The sequence below is a fragment of the Amblyomma mixtum genome, chromosome 3 (assembly GCF_055824585.1).
Source record: "Amblyomma mixtum isolate Tamu chromosome 3, ASM5582458v1, whole genome shotgun sequence".
NCBI lineage: Eukaryota > Metazoa > Arthropoda > Arachnida > Ixodida > Ixodidae > Amblyomma > Amblyomma mixtum.
In genome coordinates this window covers 83,900,793-83,911,708 of record NC_143014.1, presented here as the reverse complement: position 1 = coordinate 83,911,708, position 10,916 = coordinate 83,900,793, and positions in this window count along the sequence as shown.

Here is a 10,916-nt window from a genome sequence, read left to right as displayed (position 1 = left end):
TCGAGGCGCGCTTGTTCTGTTCGGTGTCCTGGAACCTGGGGCTGTAATTAAAAGAAGGCTCCCAGTCTTGGCTTCTTCCCGACGCCTATCTCCACGGCCTCTCTGGTCGTGACAATATTACATTTTATGTGTTGTTAAACAACAGCTTAAAAGCGGCATAGAAAAAGCTGCGGCTGTTTCTTGTATACTTGGGAAAACCAGGAAATTCCGTGCAAGTCAAGTGAACTCGGCTCGGCGTGTCTGAACTGAGGATGGCCGTGTAGTGATGGATAGCTACCATAGCAATGTGAAATGGTAACGCAAATGAGGTAGGGGAACAGTTTATTGTTCTGTTTTCTAATGACACCTCGTACAAAAGTGTAGACCTGCAGGGTCACCGCTCATAATGCAGGACAACATGGCGCATAAACTGTCTACTGTTTTCAGGCAGACAGCTGACTGACCTGAATCTCGGAATCACGCTGTGGGTCTTTCAAGCTTTGATTAACTGTTGAGTGTCTTGGTCAGATGCCCCTCCCTTAACCCTTCGAGAAAAGAAAGAAAAAAAGAGTGTCTTTAAGTCCGCGTTTCAAAGAGACGCACAATTTCGTCTTTCCCTACACAATTTCTTCCAGATGCATGTGCCAAACAATTCCAATAAGCGTTATTCTCTAGCATTTTATAGGCTTGCAGTTTTCGTCGTCACACTTCCTGGGCACATCGCTATCAAACAAATAGTTCACCTCGATATCCATTTTCGATGCAAGTTAGGTTTGTTGAGCACAGAAAATAACCTAAGGCAATAAATACCACGAAGAATTTGAGCTGGTTTGCTTGGATCACGTGTACGCAATCGATTCACTGGTTGAAAATTATTCCTGTCCCAAGACTTAATCAAATAATGGAAATGTATTAGAAAATTTTGTTTCAGCTTATAGCAAAGTCTTTCAATCCCTCCTTTTTCTTTTTCTTTGCGACCCTTTCCGTTCCATTCTGTACAGTACCATAATTAAAGGGACGTTAACTAAGTCTAATTCGTAGCTGTAATTTCGGGAACAAGTTGCATAATGGGCATTTAAATCCGATGGCCATGCTGCAGAAATTTTATTCCTACAATAAACTCTGAAAGAGCAAAACACACTGAAGGACCGATCGCGTAATGTGAAACGAGTTTAGCGTCAGCTGTTTGTGTAAAGGGAGTGTGGGAGAAAGTGATAGAGATATATTCGGCGGTTCATCTGCGAATTTATTTTAAGAGGTACACGCTCCAAGTTTATCGGCGTTCATTTTTTGTTTTTTTTTTCCTTTAAAGAGTCTTATGGGCCCAGTAATCATAAAAACTAGCTCAAAACACCAGTACGTGCTATTAATAATCAGTTACAAATTATTTTGTACCGGCAGTCTAGTTCTTGATGTTATGGTCGACCTATCAACGTTAACTACCACATTCCTGACGACGTCGAGATTGCCGGCAAGTAGTGGTCATTGCTGTGGGCAACCACTGGTTTCAGTGACGCCACAGTAATTGGGGCAAATGTACCTTTATGTCACTCGATGTGAGTGGAAATACCGAGCGGCTCCTAGGACAACATTCTCGATTATATTAAATTATGTTCCACTCAACGCCTGCAACTGAAACTTGCTAGAAGGCATCTCCTTACTCCTGTCAAACAAATCATATCGTTTGTTAGCGTTCGAAATTTGGTGCCTGTATCTCTTTAACTGTGATGATGACTGTAATTACCATCATCCTAAATACCGTCCACAGCAGAACAAGGATCTCTCCCATTTACCTACAATTAACCCTCTCCTGCGCCAGTTGCAGCTGCCTTATTCATGAAAGATTCATAATCTCATCCGCTTACCTGGCTCCCTTCCTCCCCATGCAACCATACGTTTGCCTTCTGTTGGAATCTATTGCTACCAAGCGGATAAATCGGTTATCTTGCCTTCGCATTACATGCCCTGCCCATGTCCATTGCTTCTTTTTGATAACAGCTAGGATATCACTGACTCGCATCTGTTCCCAGACTCACTCTCCCCACTTCCTGTCTGTCATTTTCTGGTCCATAGCTCGCTGCGCTGTCCTCAATTAAATTTCTCCGTAAGGCTCCAAGTTTCTGTTCCATAGGCGAGTATTCGCAAGATGCAATTATATATGCACATTCCTTTTGAGGGATACTGGTAACCTGCTATTCATCAACAGACACACAGCCAAATGCACTCCACCTGGTTCTTATTCTCCCAGCTATTCCACTCTCGTGGTCAGAATCTGCGGTCGCTACCAGCCACTTGTAGATTTATTCCCTTACCATTCTCTATGATTCGTTGCCTATCGCAAACCGCAGACCTATTCCGAGACTGTCGAACGTTCCCTTATTTTGTATTAATTTTGAGACCAACCGTTCTGCTTTGCCCGTTCAAGGCTAGTCGAGGCGGTGGCATTTCGATGGGGGCGAAATGCCAGAGGCCCGTGTACTGTGGAATGTCAGCGCACGTTAAAGAACCCCAGGTGGTCGAAATCATCCGGAGCCCTCCATTGCGGCGTCCCTGATAGCCTGAGTCACTTTGGGACGTTAAACCCATTAAAACCAAGGCATTTCTTACAAAGTACCTGCACGGTCAAGTGGTCGCTGCTCAAAAATGTTGCTCTCAAGAGTGGTTCACATTTTACGTAAGCCAAGATCACTTGATTGACCACAGGTTTCCCTGAGAACCTTGAATACGCTGAGAAGTAGAGGAGCGTGGAATAGCGAGAACGATGAATGGGAACACAGAATCGACAGGACAGCAAGAACACTAGTGCTGTCGTTTGTGTGTTTCTTCGTCATCCCCGTTTTATACAGGTGCTTCAAATTTTCGTGATGAGTAACCTACTTGCTCACACCGAGATTGCAATTACTTGAGTATCCACTCATTTTTGAGCTTAGAATCTAGAGAGAATGTATCAAGGTTTTTAGCGCCTTTAGCTGCACAGTTCGAGCACTGCGGTGGGTAGCAAATATAATTGTTTTTATGTTTTCTACCAAAGTTGTGTGCTTTACACGCGCACATGAATATTACAGCAACCTGTTGTCGTGGCTGTGTGGTGTGGGCCAAACGCAGAATTGCGCTAATTAGCGTCCTTTTTTTTTTCGTGGGCGGGGGGAGGAAATGGTGTAGTACCTTAACTGGGCCGTGATGGAAGGTAGGAGTAAAACTCTAGTTTGGGCGAGTTGGTTCATGTTGAAAGAAAAAACCGGTAATGGCGCAAGAAACGAGGACACGGAAGGCACACAAAAGACAGGACTGATGCCAACTGACTGACGAAGGGAGGAAGGTGGGAGTGAAAGGAGAGAGAGAGATAGGGGTGCCGTACTAGATGGCCCTGAAATAATTTCGACCAATTGAGAATCTTTGCACTGACATCGCACAGTACACGGTCGCCTTTTGCCTTTCGCCTCCATCAAAACACGGCCGCCGTGGCCTGTTTGGAGCCAGGGAACTCCGGCTCCGAGCGCCCTAACCACTGAGCTACCACGGCGGGCGCTAAAAGCTCTACGCGGCAGAACTAACAAAGAGTAGAAAGGGCAGTTAAAAAGAACTTAGAAGAGAGTTGCCCAGCCCGCACAGCCAGAGACACAACTGCTAGCAGAACTAACACTACAGAAGTTGGGCGAGGGACGCCGGGTGCCCTCCACCGGTATCATCATCGTTCGGTGGTTCCGGAGGCGACCGCGTGGCGACGACACCGTACGTGCCCCTTGCGAATAGTAGTAAGCGTCTATTACGATGTACAACAGCCGAATGTTTCCCGTCAAGGAATGTGTAATAAGCTTCACGGATGACGTTACAATAGCTTCACTGCGAGCGCTAAAGAATCGACCAGAGCGCAATACTTCTTTCTCCGGCAAAATTAAAAAATAAATAAATAAAAAATGCGTGCACAGCAAGTACAAAAAGAAAGAAAGAAAATCACGGACGGAAACTTGGAGATTCCATCTTCAGTTGCTGGAAGCTGATTAACGAAATCGTATTTCTCGGTTTGCCACATCATGTAGGTTGCTGTTAGGCAAGGTGCAACTTGAGAATATTTGTAAAAATGTTCTTACCTTGTGAACGAACAGAAAAGAGTATAGCTAGATTGACAGAATATGTTGAGATCATGCACCGCAGTACTTTACGGGAAAATTAATCGTTCACCCACAGTTATGTACTCATGCAGCAAGCGCGCCAGGTAACAAATCCGTTCGAGGTATGGCACCATCGTTTCTGGGGGCAGCAAACACCGCACCTACCTTTAGTACTCAAGCTAGCAAGGCAAAAGCAACGGCCCATATCACGAAGGAAGCCCGCTGCGGTGGTAATCTAGTACACAACGAAAGCAAGCACTGATGGCCCCGCGGCTTGTGTAGCAGATGACCCGGCTCCCCCAGACAGACACCAGTAGAGACACTGTGACAGACTGAGCGGGCTGACTGGGCTGACTGGGACCGGGCAGAACGCGAAGATGAACTTCAATTCTGTGATAATTGCCCCGCCTGGCGGTGGCCACGGTTTCGTACCATAGATAAGGCGGGCGGACGCGGTGCAGCTGTCCAGTGCGCGCCGTTGACACAGCGCAGGCCAGGAGCGCGGAGAAAGAAAAGGGGCGCCCGTGCAGGCGACGGCCACTGTTGAACGCCAGGAATGCCTGCATGTTTCATTACTCCTCCCTCGCCGCAGCAGGCCTTCCTTCCTTCCGGGTCGGCGCGGGCCTGCGGCGACGGCTCGACGGCCAGCGTCTGCGCGCGCGCACTCGCGACATCGGCAGAGCAAAACAGGCGCAGCGTGCCAGACATCGGGATGACTCCGGTGCTCTCCCGCGGGGGCCTGTCGGGGATCGCTGCCCGCTCGGCGCCGGGCGTTCGCAGGTTGTCCCGGACACTGCGCTGTCGCTTTTGCTGCTTGTAAGCACGACCTGGCCCCAGGCGGACCTGATTCATGGGTCGCTCCTACTGAAATCGGGGGCTTGAGCCGAAGCAGGCTTCGCTTGCCCTAACCGCCATGCGAAACAAGTAGCAGACAGCGTTGCACGGACAGGATGCACCCATGAAGGCATTATTTCATTCTTTGTTTCCCTACACACCCTGGCACAACCGCACAAAGCGAAAAAAAAAATTCAGGGGGCACTTTGACTGTCTAAAGTGGGTAGAGGCGGAAGCGTTTTCCGCACCACCTTCGCTGTTTCTGTGGCACTGGTGGCGTCACATGTAATTGAGTACTAATTACTAAGTGATGACAAATCACTAATTAATGGTTAATTACTGATTAATACCTGAATACTAATTAACTGCTAATTAATGACGCTTAAGCTTCGCCTTTAGGAGTGGAACGCGACAGCGCGTTGTAGCGCTGCCAGGGAGTCCACGGAACGCCACCACCCGTTCGGCGCGATGCCTTGCCCTTTGAACGCAACGCTTTTTGAGGAAAGGAAATGGCGCAGTAATTCTCTGTTATCTCGGTGGACACCTGAACCGCACCGTAGAGGAAGGGAGGAAGTGGGAGTGAAAGAAGATAGGTAAAGAGGAGCCGTAATGAAGAAAATGAAAATTGTATTTGAGGAAAGGAAATTACGCAGTAACTGTGTCACAAAATTCAGGGGGGGGGGGGGCACTTTTCTGACCTAAAGTGTGGTCACTGATGTGTGGTTAAGATGTTAAGCTTCGCCCCTAAGAGTGGAACGCGACAGCGTCTTGCAACGCTTCCAAGGAGTCCATAGAACGCCATCGCCCATTCGGTTCTACGCCTCGCTCGTCGGTAAATTGGTTTTTGAGGAAAGGAAATGTCTCTGTATCTCATTTGTCGGTGGACACCTAAACCTCGCCGGAAGGGAATGGAGGAGGATGAGAGTGAGTGAAGACACCGTATTCACTAGACGCGCCTTTGTTCATTCCAAACCATCGAGCTGGCATGGCGGAGTGGATAGCATGCTCGTCTCTCACGCCGAAGACCGGGGTTTCATTCCTGAGCTCGACCAATTTCTTAATCGGTTTTATTTATTTATATGGCCTGACCAGTAAAGCTAATTAGGCTAATTGGGTAACTAAGCAATTAACTAAGCTCAGTCCCACTTACTTGGAGCATCACTGTACGATCCCTTCAATTGGTTGCATGGTTACTAGCCTAAGTACAGTTGGCCCCGTTTGAAATTCGCGCACTGTGACGTCACGCCCGTTTCCACCAATTGAAAAGCGTGACATTTTCTGTCGACGACTGCTGCTTACAACGATGAGACATTAAAGGCTTCCGCCTTAAAACCTCATGGACAGAAGGAGCTGCGGCGGGCTGGTTTTATTGCATCATAAGTGATAGTGAACTTTTGTGCAATATTATCTACACAACACTGACGGTCGTCCAATTTTTGTTTTCTTTTTCGTATACTTTGAGAAGGCTCTCAACGGGAACTAAACTTGCTCTGGGGATTGATCTATAAATGTACAATTTTGTATCTTCTGTGAGAAGTTTCCTGGCCCTCAATCATGCTTCATCAAGATTCTGGTCTGCGCTAGTTGCCTCATTACTATCAACAGATTAATCCAAGTGCTGTGTATTTTTTAGTGCCCTCGTTCCTTCGAGCTCGTTTAATCCGTTGGTACCATGCCTCCCTACGTTTGCGCATCCTGTCAGAAATAGCTATTGGAACAATTTCTTTGATTTGGTGGTAATATAATTTGAGAGAACAACAGTTACATTTGCAGGGAACATGAAACATTGACAAGTTACTCCCCAAACACTACATGTGAGTTGAGTGGCCAGTTAAAGCGCCAGATATTGAGCTCATGATGTCTTGCATGGAGCGTATAATTCCAGCGCAGGCTTCCGTGAACGCAAAGCCAGGAGGAGCCTTGTCTCAGGACAAGAGTCATTTTGCGGTCGTCCGTCAGCGCGAGTCGACGGCGAGAGAGCGCGGAGACACACTGGGCGCAGCCTTTGCACCCGCTGAGGTTGCGGGCGCACAAAGCGGCCCCAAACAGCAGCGGGGAGTCTGCCCCCAGACACCTCAATAAACCACTTTATCATGCCTGCCTCGATTAATTATAGCCCAACAAAACAACACATGTCTGCGTGAGCAGAGCGTTCGCAGGGAGAGAAAATAATCATCGGGCCATTCATGCCAAACGGGTCCGAAGAGCGCCTTAATCACCCACTGCCAGCTGAACAAAAGCCCGCGGAGGCGTGTAGCATTGTGCGCGCGTTTTAAGGCGAGCGCCTGCAGAAAAGAGGGTCGCCTTGGCTGCGGCGCACAAATGACGAGACAAAGGTGCCCCGCGATGGCCGCCGCGACGGGGCATCTGGGAGCGCCGAACGTGACTCGCGGGCCAGCCGACAAGTGTTCTGCACAGCTCATTGTTGCAACTCGGCCCTTTGTTGCTCGCGCCCCTGTGTGTGTTCGTAAGCTGTCTGTCGGCGTTTTGTCTCCGCCGGGGCACCGGAAGTCGTGCCTAGCGTCACGGATGCTTACGCGGTCCGGCTTGTGTTTCCGACTGCGCATACGCGCGCCCGCCGGTGTCGGCTAATGAACCCCCAGATATGCCTCGCGCATCCCGCGTTTATCAGGCTTGACTTCTGCTGACCTCAAGACTGCCGTTGCTTGTTACGCAGCAACCGAATGCTGTCTGTGCCGTGGGACTGTATACCTTTGTGTACCCGCACGGCCTACTCAGCGTGGTTCAATGAACAACCGTCACCTGCGCCTCTGCCGCGATCTGGCGGCGCCGGCCTCCTGACGCAGAGCTACGTGAGAGCCTGCTCGCGCTCGCAGGCCCCTGACGGCAGCTCGCTGCTCCGTCCAGAAATGCGTGCTTCTGTTGCGGCTTTGTTCCTTTCTGTGCGCGGGCGAAATGGCTGGTAGAGCTTATATTTCCGCTGCTTATATCTGCCGCAGGTACAAGCGCTTGAGCATGGTCACTGCGCTGTCCATTATCTTCGATTGTCTCTAGCTAGTCACAGACTGCAGTACTCGGGATCTCGAAAAGAATGACTCGCATGGTCACGCCTGCCTGTTACGTCACTTTCTCAGGGCCAAATTTTATCTCATGTTCTCAAAGCGCACATCACCAACGCACGTGACAGTTCTGCTGGTGAAAAGGCACAGCAAACGGCTAAAAGCCCCGCCTCAAAGCGAGCAGATGTCACGCATTCTCTTTGCGTGCATTCGCTCAAGTCTGAGAGGAGATGCCTGCTACTCGTAACGTCGTAAGCTGTTTACTTGCGACACGGGCATTTGCTTGGCATTCGCGCACGGCGGTGTCCTCCGCGTCCTCTCCGCGGATCCCTGCACTGACAAGACCTCCCGGAGTATTTTTACATTCCGTCCTGCCTTTCCCTCCTTCACCCGAAACAAGATCGCCAACATGAGTCCAGACAAAGCAAGGCACCGGAAGAAAAAGCACGACGCATGCGATAAGGCTGTGTCGCTCTTTACTTGACCAGCTAGGCCCAGTGTGCACCGCGGCTGGACGTGCTTCGTTATCTAAGCAGAGAAACTCCGGCCGCTGCCGAGGCGTACGGGACAGCAGCGGTGGGCCGCAGCAGCAAGGGCGGGCGCGCAAACAGGTCCGCCGCGGCCCAGACGCCGGCCAGCCCGCTGCGAAGCTGGTGGGGCGTCGCGATGCGCTTCGACATTTCGAGAGGCGACGACTCTCACCGACGCATAAAAAAAAGGCCGGGAAAACAATTCGGGGAGATAAAGGCCCCCTGAAAGGGACTCGTAAAGAAAAGACGGGGCCGGACGACGTCTGCGGGCAGCCCCCGGCGAGTGTGGCGCCAAGTGCGGCCGCCGATAAGGGCCGCCCCGAGACGACACGACTGGCGCTGCTGGCCCACTTGGCGCCCGAACACGCACGTAACACGGCCCCCCTCCCTCTCCCCCGCAGATGCGCGCCCCGGTCCGCAACTTTCCCAGAAGGCACCGCCATCTGTGCCCGCGCGCGCGCTTATCGCCTTGTTAGGGGCGGATGCGATGATGATGAAGCGCTCCTGCGCTCCAGGTCTTCTTCTCCTGCCCTGGTTCCTCTAGACAACGTCACTGACCGTCACTCTTATGGTCTGCCACGCTGCGCAGTTGGAGGTTGCAACTTCCAAGTGCACTCTTCCCCACCACGCCTTCACCCGAGCTTTCCTCTTCTCGTTGGAGTTGGTTTGTGCAACGGGGCCATTTGTGAACCAACACCGTCTTGGTATACGCAACACAGAAAAAGCGACGCAGTCCACCGTGATAACCACTTACCCTTGCACTAGCTACGCTTGTAAAGGGCAGTATAGTGTATTCGGTATTGCAGGTAGTGTATACTGAAGTGAAAACAAGGAAGTGGGGGGGGGGGGGGGGGGGGCAGCAGGAGGAGCGAGTCAAAAATGTACGTGCGCCTCGACGTGGCGCGCAGAATTGGTTTTAAAGGCGATCCTTAAGCTCTAATTTTTGTATTTCTATTGTCAGAGGCAATGAATGATCGCGGTAGGTGAGAAACGCAGATGGATCTAAGTTATCTTCGTCATGACAGGAACCCGAACGAGCTCCAGAAAATCTTCCAGCGTCGAAGCCCATGGCCATGCAACGGCCAAGCGTGCTACGAACCAGATACTTAAGAGTCAAAAGCGATATGCCATCGCAGAGTTTGGTGAGTTTGACGTGCGGAGAGTTTTCTTGCGATCCCTTTTTGAGCCAATGGAAAAGAGGCGACACAAGATCTCTGTATGATGTGTTGTCAAAGGTTCTCTTGAGCGAGGTACAGCCTTTATGCACTGGCACAAGCGCATATACAAACCCGACCTTATAGAGAGAGTGGAAACCAAGCGAATGGCGCGTACTCTCCTCACATCATTTATAGGCAACTGGAGGCACGCCTATTTGCATACATTAGCGTGATAACACATTTCATGCACGAGTTGTAAATATATAGGGACGCGTGTGCTCTTGTTGCGAAAAGCCGCGAGTGTCAGATGTCACGAAGCATAACGCACTGAAAAAAAAAAAGGGGGGGGGGGGTGAAATTCAATACTTGACTGCTTTGAAACCTCAGGCGAGCCGAGACCTCTGCGGCTGCGAGTCATATTCGTGTGAAGGATGGCCGCTGGGTCGCCGTGACACCTTATACTGCTCTTCAACCATGCAAACACTTCTGCGCGCATTCTTTGTCTCCAGAATTTACGCTCCGTCTCCTGCTACCACTGACGAGGTTCTTTTTGCATCTCTGTTGGCGCGCTCATGCTTCTTGAGGCTTTATTCATGCCCTATGTTTTATTGCAAAGCTGTTATCCGAAGCTGGAGCGCGATACGTGGCGAAGGCACTTTCTTTTCTTTGCTCACACGCGCTCGCGCTTTCTAGTTTACATTTGATTATTGCGATTACAGACGCCTCAACTACTCTGCTTGTTGCGCATTTCTTCGTATGTACTTTTTACATAAACTCTCATATTCGGCGCCCCCCTGTGTTGTACTGCCACTGCTATGAACTTTTAAGCTTATTTCCTCTTTTCGTTTTGAAATGTGACCGCCCAGGGAAAGCCAGCAGCCTCAATCAAATTCGGGATTATTCGTGACGTCATGTGGAATTAGCTGAATTCATTTTATTTCTTACTAGGTGCGCCGTGTACAGGTGGGAGTATACAGGTGGCGAAAATAAATATCACTTCCTTGGAAGGTGATATTACATACTAAAGTTACGTTGAGGTCGATATTGGGGCATTAGCAGCGTCTAGGGCGGATCTTAGTGTGCAACGATGCCTGGGGCACAACTTAGTGGCAAGGCCTTTCTAAGCGTCGAGAGGCGCGCATCTTCCTGTCACTGACTTGTATTGGCGGCTGTGCTGTCGTTTATTTTTTCTTATACATGGTGTAGAAAGCAGAGAGTAGTCACGCGCACATGCGAAGCTCGCTTTCTTGTTCAAAAAATGCGCGGAAAAAAAATAAACGAAAT